Genomic DNA, 20,723 nt, shown 5'->3' on the forward strand with positions numbered 1-20,723 from the left:
TAGCATGCAGAATAAAGATATATATATATTTGCTTTACCACATATTTAACCATTCATCTGTTCCGTGATCCATTCATCTACCTTACATGCCACCATATCCTGTTCTTTAATGAGGGTACTGCAAGTTTTCTGGTTAATTTTATAAAGCTCCCTTTAAAAGCTTATTCCAAAGGGAAGCAAACTTCCCCTTCCTCAGCATCTACAGATGGCCTCAACCAGACCTGCCACCACTCCAAGTGTTCAATACCCTCAAATGATCCATTACACCATGGTGTATTTAACATAAATAAATGTTAAAAGATCATAAAAACAAGACCATATGCCCAACCATGGTTGTGTACCTTGGCAGTGGGAATGTAAGCACTGAATCAGATTATATCCAGCTTGCCAAGAAACTGGATCAAAATTAGGGGGGGAAAAAATCTGTCATATGGGCCATGGAGCCAAATGATACTTCCCTTAAGTGTGGCGGGAGAAGAGTAGCCAATATACCCACATCTCTGCCAGATACTTTCCCTATCAGCCATAAAAATAAAAGTCTACAGCTGAACTACAGCAGAATATTGAAAGATTTAGGTTTCTCATAGGTATATACGTGAAATTTCATTAGGAGAGCTTCCCCTTGTTCAAGTCATGGCTTTTAAGCTGTCTTCTCAGGAAGTCTTCATGATCACCATCCCAAATTTAGGCCTCCCTATCCCCATTTGCTTTTCTCTATAACACTTATCACTTTCTAATAAACATGTAATTTATTTATTCTTTTTTTTATTCACTGGACTCACCCACTAGACTCTAAGCTTAGTGATGGCAGAAATTTTTGTTGCTTGTTTTGTTATTTGCGTTACTTACTTGTAGTACATAGTGCTTACTACATACCTATAGGATACACTATAAATGAATGAATATGTGAAGGCTACTTAGGCATCACTGGGGTCGCGTTGTAGGAGAGAAATTTATATCAGTGCTATGCACACACTAGGGAGTCTTCCAGAGCTAAAAGTAATAATATTAAAAATGACACATGTTACATAAACACTGTCAACCAGCAAATGAAGAAGCTTAGGATCATCTGGAACAAGGTAGAGCAAGGCTAACAAGTGGTAAATGGATATGAAGGATCTTGGGGCCATGTCACCTATCCAGAAGAGGGACTGAGTAAGAGAAAACAAGGAGTTGGGAAAAATGTCACAAGGCAGTCTGCAACTGAAAATTTCCCAACAGAAGTTAGCAGCCTTAGATATCAACCATTCTTAAATCTAGATTAAAGATCAGACAAATTATTCGGGGGTACCCTCAAAAGCAGAGAGCCTCACCTCAATAGAGCCCTTTAAATAAGATCAAGAGTATTAAAAATACATGGTAGTAGTACAGTTGTCACTATGTTCTAGGCCTTGCAGTTTGAAACAGTCACACATCAAGGATTCTAACTTTTTCAGGAGAATATTCTAATATATTTTCAGAAGGTAGATTCATAGCAGTGATCTTTTGGTGAATTTATTTAAATTTAATTTGTTAGTAACCTAAAGAATTATTTTTATCAAATAAAATGATTATTAATGATAATTCAAATATATAAATTAATATATTTCTTAACAAATTCTTCTGCTTTTGTTCAAAAATTGAAGCTTAGTATTTTTGCTTACAATAAACTCCACACCTTGACCATATTCTCCAAACAATCCACGTAAGTTATTGTCAATAGCAGAGGGATGCCCTTTTCAAAAAACAAAATTAGCACATTATAATGAGAAGAAATGATGGTGATGTGGTTTAGCTGGAGTTCCACTGAGAAACAATTCCTACTCTCCTCAGATCCAAAAATAATTGTGGACAATATCATGGCAGAATTGGAATTTAGTTATAAGAAATTGCTAATTAATAAACACCAAATAACTACTTACCCAGGTTATACATCTTCTTAATTTCTTATCTTCCTAGTCATATAAAGTTCAAAATAAATCAATCTCAGTTTAGACTTATGAAAAGTGGAATTGAGTTGCTCAGCAGCCTAAGAAAAGTTACTATCACTCTATGGTTTTTCTTATTACATAAGAAGAAAACAAAGAAATTTTAATATAGTTATTAAGTTTCATTTAATTATAGCTATTCTTTTCCATATAGTTTTCATTCAATTATACTGATTACTTTTGTTCCTAGTGAGTGAGGAACCTATCATTGAATTCCATGTGCACCCCTTATTCTCTTTGTTTAGAAGTTTGCAGCTCTTCCCAAACCCCATGTCATTCTTGCACCCCCGATGAGGATACCCTCTTCACTCAGCTAAAGAAAGACAAACAGTGGGAGTATTCCTAGAATACACCACTGGCCATGTGACAGGACCATTTCAACAGTCTGAGACACAGCCTAGAGAATAACTAGAATTATGATGGAACTTGAAACTCTGGGGGTCAAGATTATTGGAAAGAATAAGGGCTAATAATCCAGAGATGTAAAAAAGTCTGGCAGAACATAACTCCCTGCCTCCTATATTTGATATAATGAATAAATGAGATAATGCATAAATGTTTAGCACAGTGTCTGGTCCATGGCAATCACTCAATGACCTTCAGCTGTATTTCAGAAGAAAGTACAATTTGAATTGTTGTATCCTTACTTTTTCAAAGATTTTTTAAAAAAATGATAAAAGTTACAGCAATAAAATTTCTGCTCTGATATAAACAATGATTTCTTAAAGCAAAATGAAAAGAATAATATTATTTATTTTAAGAAATGTTGAAATTTGGGTATATTATAGAGAATCTTCAAGGGTTAAGTAAGTAGTATATTTGATGACATTTGTAAGATTTTAAATTTAGAGATACTATGATTCTAGGACAAAAAGTTCCTATTCAAAAGTTACTGCACTTATTCTTAACTTGGAATATGGACAAAGCATTCCATAATGAAGATACATTCAGATAATCCTTATGTAGATATTCACAATATGACTTATCAGTAATAAAGTGTCAATTCACAGAAGACATAAAGCAGCCTAAGTTTGAAACACGTTTAGGTAAAGTAAAATAATTTAAACATTCAATGAAACAAAAATCTGCCAGAAAACAAATAATTATAAAATGTATGTCAGAACTCAGAAGAAGTGATTTAGAGATAACTAATAATCTAATCCAGTGCTTCGTAAAACACTGACTTAAGAGTGCCCTTTTAGAATGTGGCTAGCTTTAGTTACTCCAAAACTATCATAGCATCCATATTTTATAAAGTTATGAAAAACACAGAAGTGGAGATATCAGTCTGAATTACTCAACAATTTCCAATATCATGATTCATCCATAACTTTCCTGATGGTAAATATAAAACTTTTACCCAGAAAGAATGATAATTCCCATGACATTAACAATATACTAATTTCATCACGGTCTTCACTAAAAGCAAAAGACAACATTTTCTTCAGGGAAGTTTGTCTTCTAAACCATCTTGACTCCTTAAATAATAACCATACCACCACTGAATAATCCTGTTTCCTAAATATATGGGATGGTAAGGAATAATAAAATGGTTTTACCAATATTTGTTCTTCTTCTAAATTTCATCTATATTTACAGTACATTAGTGACTGAAAAAAGTATATCTAATTTGAACTAAAAGTGTGAAGTCAGGGGCTTCCCTGGTGGCGCAGTGGTTGAGAGTCCACCTGCCGATGCAGGGGACACGGGTTCGTGCCCTGGTCCAGGAAGATCCCACATGCCGCAGAGCGGCTAGGCCCATAAGCCATGGCCGCTGAGCCAGCATGTCCGGAGCCTGTGCTCCGCAACGAGAGAGGCCACGACAGTGAGAGGCCCACATAACGCAAAAAGTGTGAAGTCAGATATAAACAGGGGTGAGATTTCAAGCCAAATAATAAGGTACAACTTAAGACCCATAATTCTTGAACATTTTAATTCACAATGTTTTTAATGTTCTAATTTTTTCTAATTATTTACACAGTTACTTTAATTTTTAATTTAAATTATAGATGTTTTTCCTAATATGCCTTTGGTTTTACAAGCATAGTCAAAAGTTTCTTCCTTTGTAGTTAAGCTGACTAATAAAAATAGCTTTGGCTATGATATATGTGTGTGTATGTGTGCGTATGCACATGCGTGGGTTTCTGTTTTTTTAATATCTATACAATGCTAAGTATTCACAGGACAGATTTCCATTTTGAGGTGATTAAAAATATGTCACAATTTTGATGATGATTAAGACATCAAATCAATTAACATATGGATATTTTATTCTAAAAATATAAAAAATACCAACAACATCAATGGGGTCATTCTGTTTTAAATTTATATTGTTGGGCTTCCTTGGAGACGCAGTGGTTAAGAATCTGCCTGCCAAGGCAGGGGACATGGGTTCGAGCCCTGGTCCAGGAAGATCCCACATGCTGCAGAGCAACTAAGCCTGTGTGCCACAACTACTGAGCCTGCACTCTACAGCCCATGAGCCACAACTCCTGAGCCCACGCACCACATCTACTGAAGCCCGCATGCTCTAGAGACTGTGCTCTACAACAAGAGAAGCCAACACAGTGAGAAGCCCGTTCACCGCAATGAAGAGTAGCCCTTGCTCACCGCAAATAGAAAAAGCCCATGCACAGAAACGAAGACCCAACATAGCCAAAACTAATAAATAAATAAATAAAAATAATAAATAAATAAATAAATTTATATTGTTTAGGGATTTTATAGCTTCATAGCTTTCCTTAATTTCTCCCAGGTATACAATTACATTAGCATAGTTCATTTTATCCAGTAGACTTATTCCTGGAGTGTTCCTATTGATACACTTCCAATGGTGGAATCACTGGTCTTTTCTTAGTCTTTTTCATGAAAAATATAAAAAATATAAAATTACACAGACCTCCGTGTAAATCTAAAATGCAAGACAGATAGACTTTTCTTTAAAAGTGGTATGTAATTTGAAGGGTGGGAGGAATTTCCCTATTAAAGAATCAAGAGAAATATCATTTTAACTAATATTTAAAGGATAGGAATACCTTAATTGACCCACATACATTACCTCCTTCAATTCAAATAAATATTTCCTGATCGTGCACAGTTAAGATGTTTCTGCCAAACATTTGCTCAAGCTTTCTGATGAAGTTCTTTCTATAGAGGAAAACAAAGTGATAATTATTGCACAATACCTGGATACATTGATTCTGTGGGTTCACGGACCTGTGAGAGGTGGCTGGTTTACCTTAAGAGGCAGGATCTGAATAGTTCTGTGGCAGGAGGAGGGAGGGCAGGACTGCCAGTAGCCTAATGAGCTTTTCTGAGAAAACACACCCATATGGGTAGATATAGCCCTAATTTATTTGTCAAGTAGAGCCTGGATGGGATTTCAGGCTCAAATTTCCTCCTTGGCCATGAACCATGTGCAGTGAATAATCTGATCAACTATGTGTGATGATTTTGAGAGGGTGCAATAAATCATCAATTTGCATGAGAAGAAAGAGGAGAAGAAAAAGAAAAAAGGAAGGAAAGATGCAAGGAAGGAAAGAAGGAAAGAAGGAAAGGAGGGAGGGATGAAGGAGTGAGGAACAAAATATACAATAAGCACCAAATCTGTTTCCTCTCATCACCCTAAAATAGATGATTTCCTAAAAGGATGATGGCCCTTATCTGGGGACTCAACTGAGAAATTCTGCACATCTTTCTTAGAAATAAGTGAATAAAAACTTCTCTATATGGTGGGAAGGGGTTATTCTAAAGCTTTAAATTGTCTCAAGAAATAGTATGGTACCCAGGCAGGGGCCACAGTGAAAAAAGCTAGATCAGCAGAAGACACTATCCAGACCCACACTATTTTCTCAGAAATGCTTGTTTTTGTTAGGAAATGGCAGCTGTAGCAACTGCTGTTCTTTCTGTTCTAGTCGCATCCTTGTCTCCATCCAATTCCTCAGTCACAAATGTATTTTGCCCTGATGGGTTTCACCTCCTTACTGGAGTTGTGACTACTGCCAACAGGGCAAACTGTGAGAGAGCTCACAGTTCTTGACCACATCAGTGGAGAACTCAGTAGCCTTCTCTCCTGGGTCTGTGAGGTAGTCACAACCTATGAGAGAGTAAATCAACAGGCCCAAGGAGATCAAGGCCTTCTTGGCACAGCACAGGCTGAGTGTGTGTGAGAATCAGAAAAGGGAGGCAGGTGTTTTCAGCAGCACATAGACAGTTTTGAAAATAAATTAGCTCACAATTTTTGTATTACATCCTTAAAATTAATTCAATTTCCTTTCTGTTTGATCAATTAAGCAGAATTACTGCCCTGCTTTTCATAATAAGCTATATTTAATATAGAAAGTCAATATTTAAAGGAATCTTCACAGGAGTAAGACATAATATCAAGGCATAAGTCAAATATAGAGTTATTTCTATGCTATCATTATAGCTCTGTGAAATTATTTTTGCCTATGGGCAAGAACTGAAGGAAAACACAAAACTTAAAATGTATTATGTTATGTGGAATGAATGTGGGTAAACAATTTTTCATCTTTATTTTGTTCCTTAAGTAATTTTAAAAGTGTGTTAGTGTATGTAATTAATCTCTAATGCTATCTTTTGTTTTGAAAGTTTTGATTTAAATACTTGAGGTTTTATAGTCAGTTATAATTACCTTTGGGAATAATACAAATTTTTTTTTTTTTTTTTTTTTTTTTTTTGCGGTAACCAGGCCTCTCACTGTTGTGGCCTCTCCCATTGTGGGGCACAGGCTCCGGACGCGCAGGCTCAGCGGCCATGGCTCATGGGCCTAGCTGCTCCGTGGCATGTGGGATCTTCCCAGACCGGGGCACGAACCCGTGTCCCCTGCATCGGCAGGCAGACTCTCAACTACTGTGCCACCAGGGAAGCCCAATATAATAAATTTTTAATATTTCTATTTCAAAGAGACTAGGAGAAAGTATACAAAATGGAAATTATGTTCTATGATTACTCTGGAGAGAATTTAATAATTTACATATGCATTGCAGTAAATATATATACTTTGAAATAATAATTTACATATGCATAGCAGCAAATGTATACAATTTACATTGAATAGAACCAAGCTTTGAAAGTCTTTTCTAAGTATGTTATTCTTACTTATACTTTATGTGACAGAACGGCACAGGCTTTAACACCCTCTGGACATAAGGTCAACTCTTGAATTTTTCCCATTTTGGTTGTGGGACTTTGTATACATTCCTTCTCTAAGCCTCAAACTCCTTATTTGTAAAATGGGAGTAATAGTACCTTCATCTTTGGGTTGCTTCGAGGTTTATGAATTGAGAACAATGGTTCTATCCACCATAAGAATAAGAGTGTGTGCAATCATGCATTTTGGTTTGTAAATATTTGTTACCTCTGAAATACTCAGCAAGAGAGGTAAAGCTGGCAATGTGGTAGTTCAGAGGAAAGGACTAAGGAAAAGACATCATCCTAATAAGTAATTAGGCTCAATTTATACCACTAAAAATATAATATGCTGTCTACAACAACATATCTAATTAGTAAGAAAATATTGAGTATTAATATGTGAGAAAAATAACCCCACGTTTCTTCTGACTTTTCATGTGATTCCTGACCAATGCTTTATTTGAAATATCAAATACTTATGTATGCATGTATGTTTCAAGTGATTTATTCCCGTGCTTTGAAGGAGTCCTAAATTTCCATACTGAGGAACCCAACACTTGGAATTAGTATATGATATAGCATTATGAAAGACTCCACATCTACAGGTTCTGACTATATTCCCTGCTACTTTTTGCTACTATGCATTTTTAATTTCTCTTGTCTATCCAATAAGAGGTCCAGAAATATCTTATCTTCTAAGGGTGGTGACTTAAATATGCTATGACCTTGAGTAATAAGCAATTAGCTAGATTTAAAAGAAATCTTGAGCCAATTTTTTCTTTCTCACTTCAGCCTTTTCTTAATTTTTGAATGCCCCAATAGGTGGGTATCAAGAGTCAATCATTTCACCACTTGTATGTTTATATCACCAAGTATTGCATCTTTCATGTCAGTCTTTCTGCAGTAGATAATGAGCTCTACTTAAGGTCTTTGATTTAAATGTTCTTATTACTCTATAACTATGTTATATTTTTTTGCTGTTATTTGTTTTGTCCCATTAGATGTATTTATCTTCACTTTTATGTTTCAGAATGAAAGGTGAGCTGAAAACCTGCATACCTATTTTTCAAAAGACTGATTTTTTTTTTTAATGTAATGGAGATAAACACTAGTATGAAGATTTGGATAAAGATTTGTAAAAAAAATAAAGAACATTAAATACAATTTTTTTCAAAATAGTTTTTTTTTTTTGGGGGGTACACGGGCCTCTCACTGTTGTGACCTCTCCCGTTGCAGAGCACAGGCTCCGGACGCACAGGCTCAGCGGCCATATCTCACGGGCCTAGCTGCTCCACGGTATGTGGGATCTTCCCGGACAAGGACATGAACCCGTGTCCCCTACATCGGCAGGCGAACTCTCAACCACTGCGCCACCAGGGAAGCCCTCAAAATAGTTTTATAAGAACCACTTTTTACATCTTTAACGAAGACCTGAAATAATTTGGGGACCGAAATTTTTTTTTCTACTGTTTTAGTTAATGTGGTAGACAAGGTAAAAGGCCATTTTTTTCCAAAATATATTTCTTTAAAGGTTTTTGTACACTTCCTTTATATTATTAAACAGCAAGGTATATAATTATTATTAGAGAAAGTCCTAGTTTAAAAAGTTCTTAGAAAGCATGAGATGGCAAAGCTTCCCTGTGCTATAGATAAATACTCTGTTGCAAGCTTAGTTATGCACTTTGAAGGTGAGGAGATGAGTGTCCTGAATATGTTTAATTACAAAAGAATTATCTTTGAGAAGTCTGCCAAATACATTTATCAGGAATTATCTCTATAAAAGAAGTTTGTTTATATGAAATTGTTGCTTCTTTAGGTCAAAATGTGACCAGTTTTTTAATTAATGACCAATCAAAAAATAATAATAATAAAGAAAAGGGTTCCCTGGTGGCACAGTGGTTGAGAGTCCACCTGTCGATGCAGGGGACACGGGTTTGTGCCCCGGTCCGGGAAGATCCCACATGCCGCGGAGCGGCTGGGCCCGTGAGCCATGGCCGCTGAGTCTGCGCGTCCGGAGGCTGTGTTCTGCAATGGGAGAGGCCACAACAGTGAGAGGCCCGTGTACCACAAAAAACAAAAACAAAAACAAAAAAACTTCAGTGTTTAACTATGTATCATTATAAAATAGATTCAAATCTTCTACCCTCACCTCCTCCCCAACACAAATGTCTCTGAACATAGTCATAAGAAATAGTTTGTGAAAGTCTGCAAGTCAAATTACACTCACTAGGTAGTAATTTTTTTTAATGTTTTTAAATCCTTTAAGTTTTTCTTATTAACAACAAGTGGAAGATTTTCTTCTGTTATTTAACATTATTTTTCAATGCCTTCCCTGATGCTAATAAGCATTTTTTAAACATGGAAAATATCAACATAACAAATAATTATCATCACTGGCTTATTTCAATGTATGTTAGATAGGCTATTTGTTAAAGCAGTGTGAGGTGTTCTTGAATCAGATTTAAATGATTACTTTTATTATTTGTATAATTTATCACTGAAATCTCCATTATTGTAGTGATTTCTATCGGATGCTAATTGCACCAGGAATTTCTTTACTTCTTTTGTTCTTTCAGAGTAATTTTCTTCAATCATGTGATTCATTCAATTTTTCTTGAATTTCACATATAGGAGACTGGACTCAAGGTATATTTCATGAGGATCTCTATGTTTGGAATTTTGTCTCCTCAATAATACAACAGACAGATTAGTTGCCTTCACGACAGAAATGTTCTTATGAGGCTGTCTAAATCTTTTAGTTTTTCTGTCTTTTCTTTCCCCTCATTTTTCACTGTTTGTAGATAAAATACTTCTCCTTTCTTAAAGAGTGCAAAGCACGTTACCTATAGGTCATAGCACATCCCACTAAATTCCATGGTTATCCAGTATAGTATACAAATATTCTGATTATTATAATTTTATTAGTGTGGAACCTGAGACTATGGGTTTGCTTCATATACTACTGTTTTGAAGTAACAGAGTTAAGACTTACATTCATGATTTCTTTTTTTTGGGGCCAGGGGTGAAGTAGAAAAAGATAGCTTTATTGCTTTGCCAGGCAAAGGGAGACACACTGGGCTTCTGCGTCGAAAAACTGTGTGTTTCTACACTCATGATTTCTGATGGCAAATGTCATATCATTCCAAACTTCCAGACTGCCTCTAATTAATTCATCAAAAAATCAAGCTATAAAACTATAATATAGAAACAATATCAAATGAGATTATAATTTAAATGATTTGGATTTGCATGCATTTCATCTGAAAGTAAATCCTAGCAGTTTCATTTTGGGAACATTGTATTTTCTTTTGAAGTTCATATTTATATCTAAATATTATCAATCAGTATTCAAATTTTGTGTATCATCAGTGTATTTTAATAAAAATTCTGGGAATTAAATTATTTCAGTTAGCTATGGGTATTTGTTAGAGTAAGAAATGTTTTATGCAGAAGCCTAAACTCCTGCTATAAGATGACACTGAACTCTTACTTCATTTACTGTTAGATTTTTATTAATCTATAAAAAGTGTAAGATGCAAATATGATAATAAAGCTTCCTTTAAAATGCTTTATAAGACATTAATTAGTTCAATCACCCAATCAATTAGACATCTTTAATGAATTATTGTTGAACCAGGCAGGTCAAATGGGGGCAGGGGTAGACAGAGGAGAAGCAGAAGTAAGCAGAAAAATTTACTCAATAGATTGAAAATTTGGAGCCTGAAAATAAAATTTCTAAGAAAAGGAATGAAATTATATTTTGTAGTTGTTAATATGTTTAATGTATTGATAGATTTATGTAATCGGCGTACCATAGATTTTACAATTATTTAATTTAATAATTTACTTTTATGGAATTATTGCTAATATTACTAATATTAATAATTATTTGTGTAGAAAAAAAACCCTCTGTACTTGCCGTCTTTGCTTTTTCCTCTCGTTTCCTCTCAAACACACTCAAACCAAATATTCATTCCCACCATAACTACCGCTGCATTGTAAAAGCTCTTGGCAAAGTAACAATGAAATCAAAATAAATAGAAAGTCAATGTTAAGACCTTATCTTAGGAGATCTATCACAGCTTTTGTCATGGCTGTTCACTTCCTCTTTCTTACAAGTTATCTTTACAAAGCATCTGAATCAACATTCTTCAGTTTTTCCTTCAATTTCTGTAGCTTCTCCTTCTCAGGCTCTTTTGCTAATTCTCCTCATCTCTGAAAGCTATGTTTTAGTCCATATAGTTATTCCTCTCTTTAACTTCTTTTAAATTATTGGCATGAAACACCAGCGCAAACTCCCAATTTTATATCTACAGCCAACTCAGCTTTCTTAAACTCCGAATTCATGTTTCCAACTGCCTATTTTACATCTTCACTTGTATGTCAAATAGGCATCCTATACTTGTCTGAAAAATAACCTCCTCAATCTCCCCACCCAAAACCTGCCATCTTCTCAATCTTAATAAATAAGAGACTCTATCTTCCTACTTGCCCAGGCAACTCCCATCTTCCAGTTACCCAGGAACAAAAGACTGGTAACATTCTTTATACTTTTCTTCCATGTCATATCTAATCCATCAACAAATGCTTAAAATGTAAATTAAATCATGGCATTCCTCAGTTCAAAGCCCTCCAACATATGATTTCCATCTCATTGAGCGTAAAAGCTAAGTTCCTCATAATACCTCACATTAACTTATTTGATTTCTTTGCCCCACCAGCTCTCTGGGTTTTGTTTTTTCCTCTCTTAACCACCCAGATCACATGCAACACACTTCTGCCTCAGGGCATTTGTGTCTGTTGTACCTTCTGTCACCAGAGAAGCCACAAAGTTACCACCCTTACTTCCTTCATGTCCCACAGCAAAGGTCTCATCAGCAGGAAATTTTCCCATAATCTCCCAAAATTCAAACAAATAGACAAGCAAACAAAAACACCCAATCCCAACACTCTCTAAACCTTTTAACTCTGATTTATTTCTTCCCAAATATTCATCACTTCAAAATAGTGTACATTTTTATTTGTACATTCATTCAATGTTTCTCTTTAATGGAAAGTCAATTTCAAAAGACCAGAGTTGTTGTTTTTTCAGATTTTATTCATGAATGTATTTTTAGATTATTCATAATAGCATATCACATATGTCTGCGAATAAATGAAATACTTAAAGCTGATAAAATGTTAATAAATATTTTAGAAAATTGTGAAATCGAAGATGTTATAATGATTTTTATAGATTACTTATACAACACATCTCAACAAAAGCTTATACAATTTACAAAAATGTAAACAAATAATAGGCAAACAAAATAAATAAATGCATATAAAAATGAAGAGGAAATAATAGGAAAACAAAATGGAGGATATCGTAAAATCCAGCATAGTTCATTGGCTATACTTTGGCTGTCATTTGAAATAAATCTTGTAGCAGCCAAACAGAAGGAAATTCTATAGGTGACCTTACCTACAGAATCATAAGATGAAAATAAACAATCTCCTCCATCCTCACCTAACAATAACAATAGCAATAGAATTAAATTGAAAAAATAAAGTTATTCAGAAGGTGAACAATTGTTCTTGGTAGTAAGAAAAGAGAGACATTTCCCACCTCCACTCTAGCCCAACCCCCAAAGAGAATACTGTCAGAAATGGTAGATGACATGCCTAACTCATTCCTGTAATTTGAATATGACATTCTTATTATGTCCCTCAATACAAATCAATAGTAAATGCCAAAGGGAAATTCAGCACAAGCAATTTTATCAAAGAAAAAAAAATAACAACATTCAAATATACAGCTGTCTGGTCAGGCTCAAGGGAACGATAAATTTCAGAATACTTAGGTCAAACATTTTCAAGTGACTAAAGATATTTTATATGAAATATAGTAGATAATTTTTGTATTACATCTTTGAGGATGTTTTGTGTTAATAACAGTGCAAAATTAACACTGATTTATTATACTAATGCAAGTTGAAAGGACTATTTCCAAAAAGAATAGAAAAACATTTCCTATATCACATCAATTTAATTTTCACAAATAAGTTTATGGATTTAATTTAAACTAAAGCATATTATATGGGACATAATGCTCTGAAATATGAATACTATAGTTTAACAATTATTCTAATTTTAATATTATAGTAGTTATTTAAATAGTCATGAAAACACAATTTAGCAGTTTTATTCTTTTTTCTTTTCTTTAATTTTATGTTTTATAGAATGCAGAAATAATTCTTTACATTACATTTCAGATAGTCTTAAAATTTTTCTCACACATCTACATTTTTATTCTCTGAAAACCCTCAAGCAGAGAAAAATAGGTATTTCTGAAAAAGTGTGTGACTTACTATTTTTACCATAATATTTGCAAACTAATTTATATTCTGTGTGTATGATATACATTTCTAAAGTCTCTTCTAAGATTATGCTTATCATTATTTCTCATGCAGCTAAATATTAGGAAAAAATTGAGTGTACTGCTCCTTCTCAAAACAAATTGCAGAGAAAAATTATCAAAAATTTACACTATAATTTTCCTTCCAACTCCAAAAAGTATTAACAAATGCTCTGTAAGTATCCTCATATCATTTTAAATTTATTCTCCTTGAAGACTAAGTTTAAATACTTTTTAAGTCCACTTAAATTTTAAAGTATATAAAACACAACTATTTGAATATTTACTTAAAACCTGACTTTACAATTCTTATAAAAATCTGTACCCCAAAAATGTTTCCCTCTTACTACATCATTGTCATATTGCTCTTCTTTTATGCCCAATGTTTATCTAAGGAGTTTTTATTCCTAATCATTTAGTTTATAGACATGAATAAAATTGTGAAATATATAGGAAAAACAGTCTTTCTTTCACAATATAGGCCATAGAGGTGGAAATATAAGGCAAATTATAAAATAAATATTAGGTAAGACATTCCACAATAGTTTCTATCCATACATATATGAGGCCATGCCTTTCAAGCAACTCTGAGTGCACCATATATTGGGTTGGCCAAAAGGTTCATTTGTTTTTTTCTGTAAGATGGCTCTAGTAGCACTTAGTTGTCTTTAACATCATTCGAAACAATTTTGTTGTATTGTGACACCTGTCATATCAGCTACATTTAAAAAAAAAACATCAATATTGGTGAATTTTTGTGTAGCCATTTTAATACTGAAGATGGAAGGAAAAAGCAACATTTTGGGCATATTATGCTGTATTATTTCAAGAAAGGTAAAAATGCAACTGAAATGCAGAAAAAGATTTGTACAGTATATGGAGAAGGTGCTGTGACTGGTCGAACGTGTCAAAAGAGGTTTGCAAAGTTTTGTGCTGGAGATTTCTCGCTGGATGATGCTCCACGGTCAGGTAGACCAGTTGAAGTCGATAGCGATCAAATGGAGACATTAATTGAGAACAGTCAACGTTATACCATGCAGGAGATAGCCGACATACTCAAAGTATCCAAATCAAACATTAAAAATCATTTGAACCAGCTTGGTTATGTTAATCACGTTGATGTTTGGGTTCCACATAAGTTAAGTGAAAGAACCCTTCTTAACCTTATTTCCGCATGCGATTCTCTACTGAAACGTAACGAAAACGTTCCGTTTTTAAAACAATTGTGATAGGCGATGAAAAGTGGATACTGTACAATAATGTAGAACAGAAGAGATCATGGGGCAAGCGAAATGAACAACCACCAGCCACACCAAAGGCCAGTCTTCACCCAAGGAAGGTAATGTTGTATATATGGTGGGATTGGAAGGGAGTCCTCTATTATGAGCTCCTTCTGGAACACCAAATGATTAATTCCAACAAGCACTGCTCTCAATTAGACCAACTGAAAGCAGCACTCAACGAAAATTCATCCGGAATTAGTCAACGGAAAACACATAATCTTCCATTAGGATAATGCAAGACCATGTGTTTCTTTGATGACCAGGCAGAAACTGTTAAGCTTGGCTGGGAAGTTCTGATTCATCGCTGTATTCACCAGATGTTGCACCTTTGGATTCCTATTTATTTAGGTTTTTACAAAATACTCTTAATGGAAAAAAAAAAATTCCCTCCAAGACTGTAAAAGGCACCTGGAACAGTTCTTTGCTCAAAAAGATAAAAAGTTTTGGGAAGATGGAATTATGAAGTTGCCTGAAAAATGGCAGAAGGTAGTGGAACAAAATGATGAATATGTTGTTCAATACACTTCTTGGTGAAAATGAAAAATGTGTCTTTTATTTTAACTTAAAAACTGAAGGAACTTTCTGACCAACCCAGTAATTATACTCAGGTTCTTCATTCAAGATATGGGTACATTACAAAAAAGTGAAATATTCTTTTAAACAACTCACTTTGATTATTTTGCATCTAATAGATAATTTGATATTTTAGACTAAATTGCCCTAGTGTTTGATGTGCTAGATACAATAATTCTGTTCATATTTGTTGAGTTTATTAGTGTGCAAAGACACACACCTCCAATAAATTGAAGGATAGAATCAGTATAAAACAAGTTATGTTTAGCCCAAGACTAAGGTTAGGACAAAAAAGGCTCACATACCCCCTTAAGAAATTTATTTATAGAATTTAGTGTATTTTCAGAGAATGTGACTATATTGTAACAGTAGCAGATGCTGTTAATGTCTCAATTCATAATCCCTCGATTCACCTACAGCCACAGAAGAGTGGCCCTGTCCCTCTTCAAGGGTCAACAATGCATCATTGTGTCTCTGTCTCGAGGTTTTCTCTAGCACTGTGGAAACATTTTCAGCCAAAGCAGGACAGCTCAAAATGGCCCCCATATTTAATGTCCTCAAAGTCAACGCTCACCCAATTAGAACAATGAGGGATACATTTAACCCAGTTTCCTATCTCTTGTACAACAATTATGAGGCATGTTTCCTGTGAACCCCCAGAGGGAAGTAGGTGCAGGATGGAGTTCCAACTACTTACACTTATTGACCTGCTCAGTACTGTCCTCTTTCTGAACTCTTCTCTCCTCTAGGTCTTGCTTTCCCCACTCTCACTTATGCTTACTGGGATCAACTTTCCTGGTAAAGTATCAACATCAAAATCCTTTTATCAGGGTATGCTTGGGGGAACCAAAACTAAGATGATATCCAAAATGTTATCTGGAAATTTTATCCTAATTTTTTAAAAAATAAATAAATTTATTTATTTATTTTTGGCTGCACTGGCTCTTCGTTGCTGTGCACAGGCTTCCTCTAGTTGCAGTGAGGGGGGCTACTCTTTGCTGCAGTGCGCGGACTTCTCATTGTGGTGGTTTCTCTTGTTGCGGATCATGGGCTCTAGGTGCGCAGGCTTCAGTAGTTGTGGCATGCATGCTCAGTAGTTGTGGCTTGTGGGCTCTAGAGTGCAGGCTCAGTAGATGTGGTGCGTGGGCTTAGTTGCTCTGCAGCACGTGGGATCTTCCCAGACCAGGGATCGAACCCGTGTCCCCTGCATTGGAGGGTAGATTCTTAACCACTGCTCCACCAGTGAAGTCTATCCTAAAATTATCTAGAATTTTTAGCATGGGCATCATACAGGTAACATGGCCTCATTGAACTTGTGTTTTGATAGGTAGGATTAAGAAACTGAAGACTGTAGAGTTTTCCCAGTGCAGCAGAAGAGAGCTATGCTAAAAACTGAGACTTTAGAACCAGATTGCCTACGTTTGAAACACCCTCAACTGCTTGCTCCTTGATCTCTTGCTGCTTTGGTTTAACCTAAGGATATTAATAATCTTGAATTAGAAAGTTGTTATGAAGATCAATCATAGAAGAGTTTCTGATATTTAGTAAGGGAAAAATGAATTTTAGCTATTACTGCTATTACAGATTGTACTAATTTGGCCTAAAAGTAGTCATTGAAACAGCTCTGGTTCAGTTGAATATGATTTCCAAAGGAAATATTTCTCAGAAATGCAATGACTATCCATTATTGATTCACATTTGTCTTTGCTAATATTTAGATTGATGAACAGAAAGGCACCCAACATCTACTCAAATCAGGAATACAGAAATAATGTCTATTAGAACTATATTTAATAAATCATTAAAAAGAAAATAATCCTATTTACATAAACATTTAAATTCAAAGATAATATTGGCAAGACTAAGTGGGACAACACGAGCAAACAGATGAATAATTCTTCCATCAAAAGGGTAGTTCCACATTGACACTTCATAATTCACTGTGTTAGAACTGTTGGCATTTTTGGAGGAATTTAGCATTTTGTGTTCTGATCCTTAAATTTAGGCCACCTTTCTACTTTTGAACAAATTAAATAAATATATATTGTATTGCTGTGATACTTGTCTCATCTGGCACCTTTTGTTTTCAAGATTCTAGAGTTCTATTATTTATCTAAATGTCCTTAATCTTCTTCTTCTCTTCTGTCTTTTTTCCTGATTTTTAGCCATAGTTTGATTAATCACTGTGTGCCTCCAAGAGCCAGAACTGGGAAACAGAGTTGAAGCAAGCACTGTCTGGTCCTGGTGTAAGTATATAGGGTGTGGATAAGTCTACTGTAGACAAAAATGGCATTGAGAGTAGTACAGATCTGTGCCATGGGCTTTGGTTTGGTGGTGTTTCTTCTACACGGGTGCCTTACACTTTCAGTTGGGAGGTGCTGACCCTTCCTCAAGCTACACAGATGATTTTCACTAAAAGCTCTCCCATTCACAAGCATATAACCATGATTTTCTCTGGCTTCTTTAGAAGAAAAATAATCAGTATCCAGAAGCTTCAAATAAGTAGTTAAAGAACTTGAAAGATTCTAGTTGGCAGTGGAATGAGTTTCCTAGAAGGTAAGAAACTGGTTCAGGCAATAGCTTTTAAATATTTTCTTTATGTTTTCTTGAAAGGGAATATGTCTAATAGATTTATGATAAAAGCTATGCAGTAGACAGGTGATGAAAAATGAATACATTCAATTCTTAGAAAACTTGTGATTGCCTTAATCAGTAATTACATGATGCTGCTGAAATTCCTTAGACCAGCCCTATTTGATGTAAATTTAAGAGCCACAAATGCAAGCCAAATATGTAATTTTAAAGGAAAAAGAAATAGGTAAAATTAATATATTTTGCTTTGTTCATATATTTTTGTTAATCTAATACATCTAAAATACCACAACATGTAATCAAAATATATTTTGTATAATCAAAATAAAATTACTAATAAAATACTTTACTTTTGTTTTTTCATACTGAGTCTTGGACATCTGTGTTGTATTTTATTTTCACAACACATTTCAATTTAAACTAGTTACGTTTCAAGTGCTGAATAGCCACTTGTGGCTAGTTTTACTGTATAGCACAACCGTGGCTCAGCCCAATATATTCTTTATAGTATTCTCTTAGATATTTGCTACTTTATGAAATACTTCTCAGTTGCTTTGCATGTAGAATTCTTTACAGTTTCTTCTGGCTAACACAGTGAGGATATCAACTCTCAATTGACAGAATGGTCCTCTATCTATTTCTAGAGGCCTGCTATCTTCTTGCATTCTTTTTTTAATCCATTAGAATTATAAAAGAATTATAGTATTAGAATTATCATAATAGCTGTTAGAATTGCTTTTAAAGATGCTTACATGTTTGTGAGTGAAAGTCTGAGAACTTCAAAGAGTAAAGGACATATCTTTTATCACTCAAACTTGACTATACTGACTTTTTAAAAAATTTATTTCCCAGATCTTGATAGTATTCTCAATAGTACATACTTTCTAATAAAGACATAATACACCAATGCATATGACGGGTGTGTGTGTGTGTGTGTGTGTGTGTGTGTGTGTGTGTGTTGAGAGAGTGTGCACAAAAATGATGAATTGACAATCCCTGTATTTTTACCTATAGCTTTGGGAGTACAGTGTTTTTTTTTTTAAATCTTCTGCCTAAACAGGTCATCAGGTGGATAATAATGTGACAATCTGTTATCATTACCTCTGTTGGGCTGTTCTGAAGACACTAGAGAGGATTAAATGACATGGAAAAGTCAGTCTATGGAAAAGTCTATTATACCCATCTCTGTTATTTCCACTGCTACACATCACTGAAATCTTAGAACAATATGATTTGCTGTAGTGACATATAAACACAAAGGTCATTTTTCACCTTTTTCTTTATCCCAAATAAACCTCAGAGGTCCTTTAATACTTTCCATTCCACATGCTAGCTTAATATCAAATATTTTGAATTTTAAAATATTATTAAAATTTATATTTAGTATATAATAATGAAATGTTTTATTATTTCAAGAATTTACCAATTTGAGAAGCACACAGGTAGTATGAAGTACTTGGTATAATATATTGTCCTTGATTAAGTCTATGAGGTGGTGGGCAAGCTAAGTCTTGGAGATTTCCAAAATTCCATAAAGCAGAAAGAAGGAATGAGTATTTAAAAGTAAGTACTATAAGCAACCCTAAATCTTAAGCTTGTTCATTTTCCTGAAACCTACCTACGTCATCTTATGTATAAGCATGGCCCCCCAAATCACCTAAATCATGTGTGATGAAAAACTTTTTACTGAGGGCTTCCCTGGTGGCACAGTGGTTGAGAGTCCGCCTGCCGATGCAGAGGACGCAGGTTCGTGCCCCGGACCGGGAGGATCCCATGTGCCGCGGAGCGGCTGGGCCCGTGGACCATGGCCGCTGGGCCTGTGCGTCCGGAGCCTGTGCTCCGCAGTGGGAGAGGCCGCGGCAGTGAGAGGCCCGTGTACCGCAAAAAAAAAAAAAAAAGAAAAAAAAAAAACAAAAAACTTTTTACTGAAAGTATTCTATTTCTTTTTTTCCGGTCTTCAACATGTCAGAGGCAAATTAGGTAAGAAAAAAAAAGGTTTGAAAAGTAAACATGATAGTATTAAAGAAAAAGCATATATATGTATACATATGTATATATACACATATAGATAGAGAGTTGTTTTTTTTTTAATGAGATTTGCAATCATGGTCATAGAATAGAATTGACAAAGCACAGAATCTGGTGCCACTATGTGCAATTTACAAGCTACAAGAAAAGTTTTATAGACAATTTAATATATCTTTTATATATGAACTAATCACTACAAAGCTTATAGAGATACCAGTTTCTAAGTTAGAACACAAGAAAATGTAGATAGTTGATTTTCAAGGGAAAAGAGATGCTTTTGTGCAAAGTTTATCATTCTTCAAATAACATTCCAGCTTTTGAAACTCAACTATTGCCTCAAAGTATACTAAGGCAGAATACTGTTGCTTGGAAATCATTTACAGTGTAATCTTTATTGCTAGTAGTCTAATTACTTAACTTACCATACATTAGTGATAGGGATTTTAGACTTCCTTAATTTGACATGCTAGCGCTGAGGATGGTAGATCATCATTTGGAGAATACTTAACATTTGTAAAGGCATGATTGTCAACCCAGCTTATTTACATTTGAACTCTTTCCCTTACTCACAATCCTATAGAAAAAAAGGGGAAAACTTGAATCTGGAAGATTAATTTGTAAATGAAATTAATTTTTCAGCCTAATATAAAAATCTGTCCTTTTACTGATGAATATCAGCTATATAAATCATTCCTTATGTTTTTTGTCCAATTATTAAGAATGCATTAT

Source organism: Delphinus delphis, chromosome 8 (genome assembly GCF_949987515.2).
Source record: "Delphinus delphis chromosome 8, mDelDel1.2, whole genome shotgun sequence".
Classification (NCBI taxonomy): domain Eukaryota; kingdom Metazoa; phylum Chordata; class Mammalia; order Artiodactyla; family Delphinidae; genus Delphinus; species Delphinus delphis.